Source organism: Schistocerca gregaria, chromosome 1, assembly GCF_023897955.1.
Source record: "Schistocerca gregaria isolate iqSchGreg1 chromosome 1, iqSchGreg1.2, whole genome shotgun sequence".
Taxonomy (NCBI): Eukaryota; Metazoa; Arthropoda; class Insecta; order Orthoptera; family Acrididae; genus Schistocerca; species Schistocerca gregaria.
In genome coordinates this window covers 942,936,537-942,950,636 of record NC_064920.1, presented here as the reverse complement: position 1 = coordinate 942,950,636, position 14,100 = coordinate 942,936,537, and the positions used below count along the sequence as shown (strand labels likewise).

At 44.4% G+C, this 14,100-nt stretch overlaps 1 protein-coding gene across 1 annotated transcript in view; it reads right to left on the bottom strand.

Annotated features, from left to right (window-relative positions):
- Positions 1 to 14,100, bottom strand: part of LOC126275984 (uncharacterized) — a 448,194-nt gene that overhangs the window by 199,073 nt on the left and 235,021 nt on the right. The window lies entirely within an intron of this gene.

The window sequence follows — 14,100 nt, the reverse complement described above, 5'->3', positions numbered from 1 at the left end:
AATGACAACGTGATAGTGGCGGCACGGAAGGCGATAGAAAATGTAAGCAAATGATGAAAAGAAAAAGTTTAGCAAGTTACTGATGTGGAAATCGTAGGAGGAGCGAGACTTCAGTGAGAGGTGCAGCATTTAGGTATGCACTCAAAGGATAATAAGTAAAATGCACTCAGTAAATATTTCATTGATAACATAGATACAAGTATTATTAGCCAGCAATTTCTGCGATATTTTGGCTCTAAGCACCATGGGACTTTACATCTGAGGTCATAAGTCATCTAGACTTAGAGCTACTTAAACCTAACTAACCTAAGGACATCACACACATCCATGCCCGAGGCAGGATTCGAACATGCGACCGTAGCAGCAGCGCGGTTCGCAGCAGCGCGGTTCCGGACTGAAGCGCCTAGAACCGCTCGGTCACAGCGGCCGGGGACAGACACAGTTGTGGAAGATAGCAATGTTATTGTGGAAGGCAATTTTAAGGGCACTGACAGCGAAGGGGGTCTTCAGCAGCCAAGCCATATGACCTGTTTCTGTGTTAACAAGCACTTCACGCAGCAGCGCGTACAGACGGGTAGGTGTGACATCGCTACACTTGAGGAGTACTGGAGCGTACGCTATTGCCATCTTCCCTCCTTGCTTCTCCGGCGTAAACAGGACGCTGCTGCCACCGTGGCCATGTAGCCAGTTCAGTTTGCCTCGTAATAACTTGCTTCCCAACAGCTATAGCTCGATTCCATACATTATCCGACAGAGTGGAGATCCACTTCATTTGGTACCGAGACGTTCAAAGATTTCTGGACAACACAATTCGTCAACGATGGGTAAGACTGCAAGAGTCCACATGACGAGAACGAATTGCCTATAAATCGCCCGACATCTGTGTCTGACTTTTGACTTATGAGGATGTGGTAAGCTTTTTATTTATTTGCAGATACGCTCTCATCACCTTGGGAAGAAATGTTTGATTGTGCTGACATACAGGGTCATTCGTGGAGAGGATAAAAAAAAAAAACTACTGAACATAGACTCTACAATACGCATCTTAGGAGCTATGAGCGCTTGTTGTTCTTCGATACCATGAAACAAATCTCTTTACTATCCATATTTTGTGAGGTAGTGGCATGGACCAAACAAGAAAAAATGCCTAAAAACATGTACTCTGTACATACCTTAAAGAGCTATGAACATTTGTTCATCTTCGGTACTATCAAACAAATCTCTTTTACTGAACAAGTGTTTGTAGCTCTTACGGTAGGCTTAGGCCCATGTTTACTACAGGGTGTTACAAAAAGGAACGGCCAAACTTTCAGGAAACATTCCTCACAAATAATGAAAGAAAATATGTTATGTGGACATATGTCCGAAAACGCTTACTTTCCATGTTAGAGCTCATTTTATTACTCCTCTTTAAATCACATTAATCATGGAATGGAAACACACAGCAACAGAACGTACCAGCGTGATCATACAATGTAAGCTTTCACGGCCGGTATTGTCTTCAATTAAAACTTCCGGGCTGATAGGCCATGGTCGAAGTATAAAACTCTCTCCTGACGTTTCGTCTCCGACTGCGGGAGACATCCTCGGAGGTAAAGCGGCGAACTGCAGTCCGCAGTCGGAGACGAAACGTCAGGAGAGAGTTTTATACTTCGACCACGGCCTATCAGCCCGGAAGTTTTAAGTGAAGTACCAGCGTGACTTCAAACACTTTGTTACACGAAATGTTCAAAATGTCCTCCGTTAGCGAAGATACATGCATCAACCATCCGTCGCATGGAATCCCTGATGCGCTGATGCAGCCCTGCAGAATGACGTATTGTATCACAGCCGTCCACAATACGAGCACAAAGAGTCTCTACATTTGGTAACGGGGTTGCGTAGACAAGAGCTTTCAAATGCCCCCATAAATGAAAGTCAAGAGAGTTGAGGTCAGGAGAACGATGAGGCCATGGAATTGGCCCGCCTCTACCAATCCATCGGTCACCGAATCTGTTGTTGAGAAGCGTACGAACACTTCGAAAGAAATGTGCAGGAGCTCCATCGTACATGAACCACATGTTGTGTCGTACTTGTAAAGGCACATGCTCTAACAGCACAGGTAGAGCATCCCGTATGAAATAATGATAACGTGCTCCTTTGGGCGTAGGTGGAAGAACATGGGGCCCAATCAAGACATCACCAACAATGCCTGCCCAAACGTTCACAGAATATCTGTGCTGATGACGTGATTGCACAATTGCGCGCGGATTCTCGTCAGCCCACACATGTTGATAGTGAAAATTTACAATTTGATCACGTTGGAATGAAGCCTCGTCCGTAAAGAGAGCATTTGCACTGAAATGAGGATTGACACGTTGCTGGATGAACCATTTGCAGAAGTGTTCCCGTGGAGGCCAATCAGCTGCTGATAGTGCCTGCACACGCTGTAGGCCTACATGGCACGGAAACAACTGGTTCTCCCGTAGCACTCTCCATACAGTGACGTGGTCTACGTTACCTTGTACAGCAGCAACTTCTCTGACGCTGACATTACGGTTATCGTCAACTGCCTCGTCCATTGCAGGTGTCCTCGTCGTTCTAGGTCTTCCAGAGTCGCGACTCATAGGCTGGAATGTTCCGTGCTCCCTAAGACGCCGATCAATTACTTCGAACATCTTCCTGTCGGGAAACCTTTGTTCTGGAAATCTGTCTCCGAACAAACGTACCGCGCCACGGCTATTTCCCGTGCTAATCCACACGTGAAATGGGCATCTGCCAACTCCGTATTTGTAAACATTGCACTGACTGCAAAACCACGTTCGTCATGAACACTAACCTGTTGCTGCTACGTACTGATGTGCTTGATGCTAGTATTGTAGAGCAATGAGTCGCATGTCAACACAAGCACCGAAGTCAACATTATCTTCCTTCAATTGGGCCAACTGGCGGTGAATCGAGGAAGTACAGTCCATACTGACGAAACTAAAATGAGCTCTAACATGGAAATTAAGCGCTTCCGGACACATGGCCACATAATATCTTTTCTTTATTTGTGTGTGAGGGATGTTTCCTGAAAGTTTGGCCGTACCTTTTTGTAACACCCTGTATATTGTTTTTCTTCGACTGATCGTTCTTCTCCTAACCCTGAATATCGACCACTCCTCCTGGGGTGCCCTGTGTACTAAGAGTAGACAAGGAAATATTTTGTGCACTTACGCAAGTGGTAAGCGTTTTTATGTAAATATACTGGATGAACCCTAACTCCAACCAAAAACTTTCGAAGGTCGTTGTGGGACATTATAATTATCTATATTTGACTTACGGGACCTACGGTCTCCACTGATTCCTTACATTATCTCTGTTTCGTTAGAGTTCTGACTCCCATTTTCTTTGTATCTGCATTGCTCTGACCATATAACATAACAGTGTAAATGTCGATGGATGCGATGCATGTCTTTTTGGAAAAAAACTTGTTCCATGCCTTCACGTTACTTGTGTTGATAACAATGATGTCCACTTCACTCTTCGCCCTCTGGCCTGCATCGAGCACGGCGCGGTTCTGTCTCGGGCATGTTTTTCCGGCAGTGTTAGTTGCATCTAAACACTTATACACAGCAGGATGGATATGCATACTAATGAAGAGTTCACTGAATGCAATGGAAGAACGGCACGAATATACTACTCACAGCTGTTCGAATAGCGACTGCAACAGTACAGTGCTTTTGCATCTGTACATAACCACCTACGAGAAACAGGATCCTTCCGTGTTATGGTGATTGACTATTACAGATTTTTTCATTAAGATATTTTCACAGAACCAAATTGAAATAATAACAAACCCAATAAATAAAAAATTCACTGTTATTCAGTAACTAGCCACCGGAGACCGCCGTTCCAAAATATTCAGTAAATATCCTGAACAGCCTCCGTGATTTTGTTGGTGGAGTTCCTGTTCATCCCGTATATGCACTACACTTCAACAACGCTCTCGCTGGTCAGCATGTACTTACTCTGTTTCTTGGAAGAATGAATGTCAGTCACGACTACGTAAAATTGATTGACGAGAACACGCGTAACAGTCTGTAGTTTTCTTATGCATACAAGAAAACTGTTAACAACATAAGCCTGCCATTGCACAAACCCATCTTCAAATGGCTCTGAGCATTATGGGACTCAACTGTTGTGGTCATCAATCCCCTAGACTTAGAACTACTTAAACCTAACTAACGTAAGGACATCACACCCATCCACGCCCGAGGCCACACGGCCGGCCGTCGCTTTTGGATTGTATCAATTTTTCGCCGTGAAGCAACCACAAAATTCAGGGTTCAGTTATAATCCCAAGTTGATAGCACGTCAATAAGTCTATCAGGTAAATTTACCTTCTCCTCCAAGGAACGTTGTGGATGTTTTCTCATTATATGGTGTTGCAATTTTTTTGTGCCTTCTCCGGTCTTTAATGTCTTAAAGCAAATGGAGTACTGTACTTCACTGCTACTGCACTTAGTAAAACACTTCCAAAATAGAGATGGCACCATTTTGCCGTACAAATGACGTCCGAGGGGCAACATGGCAAGAGGTAAGTTATTGTTTCTGCAGTGCTATACTGATTCTTGTGTCATATGTTTATTGCTAGTTTCTAACTGTAGGCGTTGTTATTAAAACAGTGCAGATCACTTTACACAGTTTCAATAACAACACAATATTTCGAAGCAATTATGGTTGTATGAATAAACATTACTGGATTTCTCAAAACAGTTTATTTAATAACCAAAATTTTAGCAGTACTACTACGGCAATTTGTTACGTCGGTTTTCAACCAATTAATAGTAAAAAATGAAAAGCGTGTTACAATCGAGATCAATCAAATACGGAAAAATACCAATTATACGAAACAAAAATACCGGTATTGGTTTTTATCAGTCGGTTCTTCCCATCCCTTCTTCAGCTCTTAATAAATAAATAGAACAGCAAGCGATAGGTGTCTGTTCGTTCCTCGCGCACCGAACAACAAATTTTCCGCCGAAAGGCAATGTGGAGAAATGTGATCTCCGCCAGAATATGGTAACTACGCGGCATTCCGCCGAGACGGCGGCTGCGTACAAAGTTCTCGGCGGACGACTCGTCCTCGGATGATTGAGAACACCGTTAACTTACGGTAACCACGGCCGCGGTAGTGACAGCGATGCAATGCGGGATTATTAACGACTCCATAAATGACAACAAACTTTGTCGAAAGCTGCCCGGCGGGACGGGAGCGGGCGAGACGCGGAGAAAGCGGTCCCGCGGCCGCCTGTTGACCTCTGCGCCGAGAATTTCAATCAGAATTATCCTGGGCGTGCACCGGCGCGGCGGCAATCGCTCTCTGGTAACTGGCGCTCGCCGGTTCCGCGGCGGCCACACTCGTTTCCTGGATACCCCGCGTGTTAATGAGCACCTCGGCGGCTTCACACCTCCGCTCGGATGCGGGCCAGCTTCGGTGTGGCCGGCCGCCGCAAGAGTACCTCCCCTCCGCTCTATCTCCCACACACGCGTCACTTTCACTCAGCGCCAGATGACCTCTTTCACGGGACTGTAAATTAAAACATATTTCGTGTGTAAATAGCGGTATCAATCTTACTTAGCCGTACGCGTAATGTATTATAATGGACCGGCTTGCATACCTGTAGCTATTGTTGGCGTTATTTATGGACGCGCGAACGGAGCCCCCAATCCGGAGCGATGAGCTCCGACGCCGTTCGTTATCAGGCGGCATCGCCATTATTTTAGGCAGACTTCCCTCCCACACCGGTTCCCATGAATATAAATGGAAAATAAAAACGAACGGCGACCGCGCCAGTAGAGTCCATTCTCAGGTCTTCCACGCGCTACGCTGAGCCGATCATAAAGACGCTACGTCAGATAAGCGGTGATGGAACTGCAAAAACCATTTAGCCGGACGTAAATCTGCCGCGGTTGTTAGCAATGACCAACTGCCGTATACAGCTCTCTAAGTTAATCTGCGAGGCGCTTATAGACGACGGCCGCAAAACCGTGATTACTGTTTGTCTCCGTAATGGAATACGGGGTATTAAATGTAAATGTGAGCGTAATTTATGGACTTGAGTCAAATAATAAAGCGGACGACGGCTGTTCTCTAGGCGTTTCCCTCGGCGCCGACACGTAATGAGCACACCTTCGTATTTCATTTCAGCGTGCCGTCGTGGCCGCACGCCTCGCCGAAACTCGACGCTCGCCTGCTCCCTGTGCACTACCGGTTTCCGAACTCACGCTCTCTATCGGCTGTCGCACGGGCAGCAGTTCTTTCTCGTCGCACAGGTTGTCCACGCCGGGTGGTTAATGACGAAGGAAGTTTACACGTCGCGTCCACATCGAGATACATAAAAAAATGCACTACATCTGTTGGAAAAGAAGATTGTGTGGGCTACAGCGACATTGTTCTAAGAACCACCCTGGCATTAGCCTTAAGTTATTTAGGAGGACCACGGAAACCTAAATCAGTTTTTATATGTTAGTTGAAACGGACGCTGCACCAACCAACTATAACTTAAATCAGAAAACAGGACATCTTTTTATTGTCATTTCGTCCGTCTCACTTTCATTGATGTACAATTCTTGCTGCAGTGGTTACCGGTTTCGGGCCGACAAGTCCATTCTCAAACCACGCATCTCATTATCAACCGTATCTCGTCATATAATATGATTCCAAAAGGCATGAATAGCTCCTGTACATAACGTTAACCTGAGGGCAACAAGTACTCTTACTAATATTAGCATATGTATCTACTGTTGCACATGAATGACACTACCAAACTCAGTCAGTCAGTAGATACGTAGGCTCATATCAATGAGAGTACTTGTTGCTTAGCTTGCCGCTGTGACCGAGCAGTTCTAGGCGCTGCTGCAACGGTCGCAGGTTCGAATCCTGCCTCGGGCATGGCTGTGTGTGATGGCCTTAGGTTAGTTAGGCTTAAGTAATTCTAAGTCTGTCCTCCCCCGGTAGCTGAGTGGTCAGCGCGACAGACTGTCAATCCTAAAGGCCTCGGTTCGATTCCCGGCTGGGTCGGAGATTTTCTCCGCTCAGGGACTGGGTGTTGTGTTGTCCTAATCATCATCATCAGTTCATCCCCATCGACGTGCAAGTCGCCGAAGTGGCGTCAAATCGAAAGACTTGCACCAGGCGAGCGGTCTACCCGACGGGAGGCCCTCGTCACTCGACATCATCATCATTATCATCATCATCATCAATTCTAAGTCTAGGGGACTGATGACCTCAGATGTTAAGTAACATTGTGCTTAGAACCATTTGAACTTGTTGCTTAAAGTTTATGTACAGAGGCTATCTTTTGGCGCGATACTGTATGACTATAATTCTTTGCATTGACCTTTGAAGCCAATTCGAATGCGTAATTGCAACAAGTTTTTGTGATGTCGGGTATTCACTACTTACATTTCGAACACGGAACGCTTTAAAATATCGTTGCTGAAACCATCCATTCGTGTTACAGATTTCTTTCGATTTCGATGCTTTCCAGGCGACACGAAACCAAATTTTCCTGAGGTTTCTACAGCTCTGAATCTTTAGTTTACTATCCTCTGTGACGTTTCACAACGTCAAAAATAGGAAACCCGCTTTCGGATTGACGTCTAAATGCGGCAAATAAACAACTATATTGCTGAAAGTAAATATCGACATGTGAATGAATAATTCGGTTTCTATGTGAATGAAACCGAATTATCGTGAAACATGGCAACAAAGCGCATCATGTTGGAGAGAGAATCTCGCAGTCTACTTGTAACTCGCGGCTAGCCCCTCAGTGAGAGAATGAATCTTATTGGTTGCTACCAGTCAATGGAGGGGCATACACAGAACGGCTGAAAACTGAGGCGCCTTCCTACATGACGTGAACCATAGCAACGGTTAATAACAAGGTTTGTGGTTTGAGAATAGGTGTGTCAGCCCGAAACCGGTTATGATTGCAGCAATAATTGTGTATCAATGCAACTGACGCGGAAGAAGCAAAAAAAATTAATAAAAATGAAAAAATAAAATCACTATCGAATTTCCTCAGTACCTAACAAATACACACCTACCATCCCGTGGCATCATACCTCGAATCAGTAATTAAAACTTTAATATTATTAAACAGTGCAATGTATCCTCCACCCATTCTCCAGTCGTTTGATTACTTGAATACGACTACATCCTGTACTCACCAACTCTAGGGCTAATTTTCAAGACAGGACTGTTCCACAAATCACGAAAACGGACACACATACAGCGCCCCAGGTTATTTTAATTGCTTGAGTTTATAGGTAATTTTAATTACCTGACACAGTATGGAGACAGTGATCTGTGCACCTGAAGGGTGTAGGTTATAATAAAATTTTTATTTACCCACGATCGAAAGTGTATCGAATTGGTCGTTTATTGTCGGAACCGGACAAATCCTACAAGAACTCCGTTCAGGAGCAGCCTAGGTCACCAGGTATTACTTTGCAGTAAGAGACGCAATTGTGGCTGTTCTTGTGTAACAAAGCTGTTTACAACCGATGTATGTTATCTGATGTAAATGTTCTAATTAACAAATCAATAGTTTCACATCTAAGACGACTGCGGAAGTTGCTGAAGAAAGCAGTGCGACGAAAAAACAACGAATACACGAAACTGGAAAAAAAATAAAGAGAAGAAAAAAAGACATGTAATTGGTTGTCGATATTAAGAAATACGGACCGTCAAATAAGGTTTACGACAAAAGAATGACATTTTGAAATAACGTACTGTAGATTCGCTACGATCTGACCTTCCAACCTTATTTCAGCGGTTCGCATTTGAAGATACATGGCAAAAAAGCCTCTAAAATATCTCGACTCCAAGCACTGGTTGTTAGGAAAAGTTCGGGTAAGAATTTTCGCGTGAGCTGGCCATCAGCGGTAACAAGTACCGAGTGTAAAATGCCAACAGGATGCCTTCCACGTTCTGTTCATGGTATGCGACTACCTCCTTTCTGTCCGTCCCAGATTCGTTATATCATAGCATCAGTGGATTAATCATTTATCATCGTTTGCGTAGTTACCGCCGTACATTAAAATGCTATATCAGTATAGGTAGGCGGAAATTTTCAACACGTTGCTGATGTATCCAGAATTTACTCGCGCTTCGCACGCCATCCGTTACGGACGGACCTCGAGATAAGTCGTGTTTTCTACACGCTGTCTGTAGATGTGATACTATTTAGCTACTTCGTCCATTTATTAGGTTTTTACACCAGTAGATTCAAGCGATTCAAGTGGCAGTGAAGTCATTTGACCTTAAAAAATCGCAAGGTGGCAGCGTTTCCCGGCGATTCCGATAATAACGATGAAGGGGATTTTGTTCTTGTGAATAACTCGTTTTATCATGAAGTTAACTCTTTCGAGATCGCACCATCTTGACTGTGGTAAATGCCCTAATCCAAAACACGACTCCCATATCTGAAGCACAAGGGCCTTTCGCTCTCTTTTCAACAGTTCACATTCGCAACTCAAATATATCCTATGATCAAAGCGAAAAAAAGGCAATGTTATTTTACGAAACTGTTGCCTTTTTCAACTATCAACAAAGTATTTTACCACACATTCGAACTAAATAAAGGGATAGTGTCCAGATACCTTCTCTCATTGTCTCTCCATGCCTTCGTCCCTCTTTCCGACGTTGCCTCAGCTATAGGGTCGTGATGAACGTGGGCCCACCATCAATTAGGGATTAGTCTCGGTGGCCGTAAGCAGTTACCGCTGTGAACATAAGTAACTTGTGGTGGTCAGCCCGTGTACAACGTGTCTGCAAATGCCATCAATTTTTCTTGTCTGTTTTTGCATTTTAGTTGTTGACGAGTCATGCGATGCAATGGAGAATCACGCTAGTATCCAGCTTAACAGGTATGTTAACTCCATCCAGACAGGATGACGTCTCGCATAAACAATCAGATTCTTCTAGAAATGGACTGACGTTTCAGTACATGTGTGACTTTGAGGTTTATGTGCCACTTCAGTAATATGTTAGTGATACGAGGCAGTGATTTTTGTGCGTATGCAGGAATGAAGAGCAGTGCCGGAGAGACTGTTGGATTTATGAGTCGGTCGGTTGCGGGTACGCTGTTTGCGAAACGTACAGCAAAAAGTTTTAAATCGATTTGAGTAACTGCACTGTACGCAGTAAAGCAATACCAGTCCAATAAAACACATAATTTATTACGTTTGGTAGTATGAGCTAGAAACGAGTCCGGCAAACAGTAATCAGCCTCGAGGCGAAAGGTTAAGCGATGTTCTGTCTAAAAAGAATATTTCGTCGTGAGGAGTTACGAGTAATAGTTTTGGAAGCGGTTGTAGTTACGAGCGATACACGCGCATTGTTATCGCTGCCGCACTTCCAAATATTCCACTACGTCCTACTTGGAAAAGAACTGTTGAAAGAATACTCTGCTCTTCTCATTAGTTTAGGGAAGACGAATATGATAACTGAAGGATTGACCCTGCCGGTTTGTATCTTGCAATTAGATGTATCACCACGAATATAATTTACGTGCTATTCTTACTGTTTATCTGTAGAAATATATAACAAAAATGGTGAGATTTATTTCACGTAACTATTAATGTTTAGATGTTTAACTACCTTCATGTCATTGATATTCATGTTTGATGGCTGCGCATCTATAAGAGGTATCCTATCATTTGCCGGTTAATGGTGAAGGACCTGCATCTACGAAGTCACTATCTCACAAACACGGGGTTGCCCGCGTATTCATTTGATAATTTTAGATTGGAAACGAAAACAAAATAGACTGTTTGTAATGAAGTATGTAAAAAAAATCATTTCCATTTATTCGTGAAAGCACCTTTGAAATTATGAACAGTCGCACAAGAAATATGCGTAATGTACAAATGTATAAGTACAGCATCCAGATTAAGGAACGTGATCCAGGACAATTTCTGCTCGCTGGGCTCAGCTGCTTCTCGTGTCTACGTATAACGCCACTTTGTAAACGCCTTTATGGCAACGCGTCTTCACAGCTCTACAAACGGTTATCGTTTTCACCTACAGTCGATTGTGCTTCGCGACTGAAAGCTGTCAAAAGCGCTGTCAGATGTCAGGGACTCCACTGCAGGGGCGTCTTAGTAGTAAAGAATAAATGTATTAAAACTTCACGCATGATGCAGCATTTTTCCCCGTGTCTCAGTGTTTATGACGCGGCATATGTGGATACTGTCAGCAAGAATATGTTGCGGACTGAGTTATTAGCAAACAACTAATAAATCTAAACTTCCTATCTCCTGACCTGCGTGTCACACAGTGATATAATTTTATAGGTATACTCAGTTGCATATGTGGATCTCCATCCCAATAGGCTTCGGAAGGCCCTTCGGTACTGACCGCCGCCGCATCATCCTCAGCGATAGGTGTCACTGGCTGCCGATACGGGTATGCATGTGGTCAGCACATCGCTTCTCCCGGCCCTTGTCTGTTTTCGACCGGAGCAGCTACTTCTCAGTCAAGTAGCTCCCCAATTGGCCTCACAAGGGCTGAGTGGACCCTGCTTACCAACGGCTTACCAGCTTACGACACCATTCGGTCGGTGGATTTGTTACGCAGACTGTTTATGAGCGAGTGTGATATATTTGAGAACTAATCAAATAATGAACACTAAAAAGTGGACAGCCGATATTACAATTAGACCAGTTTCTATCAGACCTGCGAGTGTTCTTACTGATGTGTACAATCATTTGCTCGATGATCAGCTTGTCGCTGCTGCCTGTTCTTGAAATTTAAGTGCTGCAGCACCAACCCCACCATTGATCGCAGGAGGAAGATGCACCCGACAGTAATGACAGTTCGGATATTACCGATCGTAGAAGTTATCGTAACCTGCCTGGGTGGGTGTCCAAAGGTTACTAACGAAAAGTAGATCACGCCCCATTTAGAGTCGCAGTTGCTTTCAAACATCGTGACAATATGGGGAGACATTGAGCACTAACCTATTACGAGAAGATAATAGATCGGACCGCCAAAGCAGACTAAAGCTTACTCTTCACAACTAGGGATTATGTAACTGGGAGAAACCTAATGTGGCTGTATCTCTTCGTGAGGCGTTAACGCGATGGCGACATGTTTCACTCTGCAAACACCGTACGTGAAGCGCAACTTGGCAAACACTCCCTCAATCACCTAAATGAATGTGAAAGGCTGCCTACAAATCACAGTCGTGCATGGTGGACGTGCTGGTACATGTTCACTTCAGGAGAGTCACGATTTTCTTATTTATGTGGAAACCGCGCGCGTCACATGCGCTGCGACCCACGTGAGTCAGAGAGCTTTAGTGTTTGCCAATCATCGACATCTGTGTTGAGACACACGCAAACGTGAAAATTTCAACCAAGCTGCTTATATCTACCAATCTAACTCATCTGACGAGTGCGCAAATGTAATCTGTTAATGAAGACAACGTGAAATTCCGCACTGATGTTTAGTGCAACGTCCTTGTAAACTTGCCTTTCGCTGGACCACATATTATTTCTCATACAATTAACTATACACACAGTACTGGTATAGTGTTCGCAACGTGTAATTTTGTGTTGTGGACGCATGGAAACTGCCGCAAAAGAAAAGAAGAAAATTATCGGCGTCACATAGCCTAGCTGCTTCCTAAAATCATCAAATCGATCATGTGACGTAGGGGTCACAATCAGATGTAACATACGAGGAAAAGGTCTGTGATTTACGCCAGCGTACTTTACATTCAATTTGGTGACATGAAACCCTTTCCTGCTAAGTTTGTCTTTAACAGTTACATTCCAACGAAAAAAATTGATCAAGATATTCGAACTAATTCCCACCACTTCGAAGCAAATAGCCAGCTAAACGGTGAAGTGCTCAAGATACAGTGCCTGACTAAAAGAGCGAACCACCCGGAAGACGTAGTCGGATGTCAATGTAACGTCGTACATGTACACATTAGCGGAGTTTATGTAAATGCTTAGAGTTGCGGTTCTCTGTAATAGGTAGAACGGCCGCCAGAGTACATTAGTGTTGTTCGTGTCTACTGTCATTACTAGATCTAGTAAGGTATATATGGGGCGTGAGCGATAGCTGTGAAGGACACGGAGTTGCCGCGTACTCGTGCTAGACACCGTTGTCAGCGCCTGACAGACGTTGAAAGGGGCCTCATTGTGAGACTCCATTTTGACGTCTTGTCGGATCCAACAATATCTAGATTTGTGGAACATCTGGATGTGACAGTGGCCAGATACTGGTTTGCATGGGAACGTGAGAGAAGGCAACCCTCCGTCACGGTTCCTGACGACCACGTCTGGCCACCACAAGGGAGGGTCGCTGTGTAGTGCGCCAAGCACAACGTAACCCCTTCACATCCGCGCCTGACATCCGAGGACAAGTAATGCACTTCCGTAACATCGTGTGTCATTCCGTAACATTGGATGGACAGCACCTTCAGCCGAACTAGGGAAATACAGTCCCATGCCTAGGCTGCCGTTAACGCCACAACAGAACCGACTGCGTTTGGAGTGGCGCCGTGACCGGGAAGCATGGTCAGCTCATGAATGGTGTCGCATCTTGTTCCGGGATGAGTGGTCGGTCTGTACTGCTCCAGACGACCATCGCTGGCGAGTATGGCGGCGACCTGGGGAGAGGCACCATCCTTCCAATGATTTGGAGAGGTACAGCGCTGGAACTCCTGGCGTGATAGTGTGGGAAACCACTGGTATGCTTTCGGGTCACGGCTGGTAGTAATTTAGGAAATTCTGACGGCACAATGGTACGTCGCGAAGATCTTGCATCTCATGTATTGCCTTTCACGTGAACTACCGTTCAGATTGTGTTCTTTATACATATATTAAAAATTCAGCAACATTTTGTGGCAGTAGTCTTCTTACCAGAGGCAAAAATATTATTTACTGTCCTCTGTGAAATAGGAGTAAGTTTTCAGTCTTTCTTTATTCAAGAAAGAAGTATCCCTTGAACTCTGTATAGTCCTACATCTACATGATTACTCTGTAATTCACGTTTAAGTGCTTGGCAGAGGGTTCATCGAACCACAATCATACTATCTCTCTACCATTCATCTC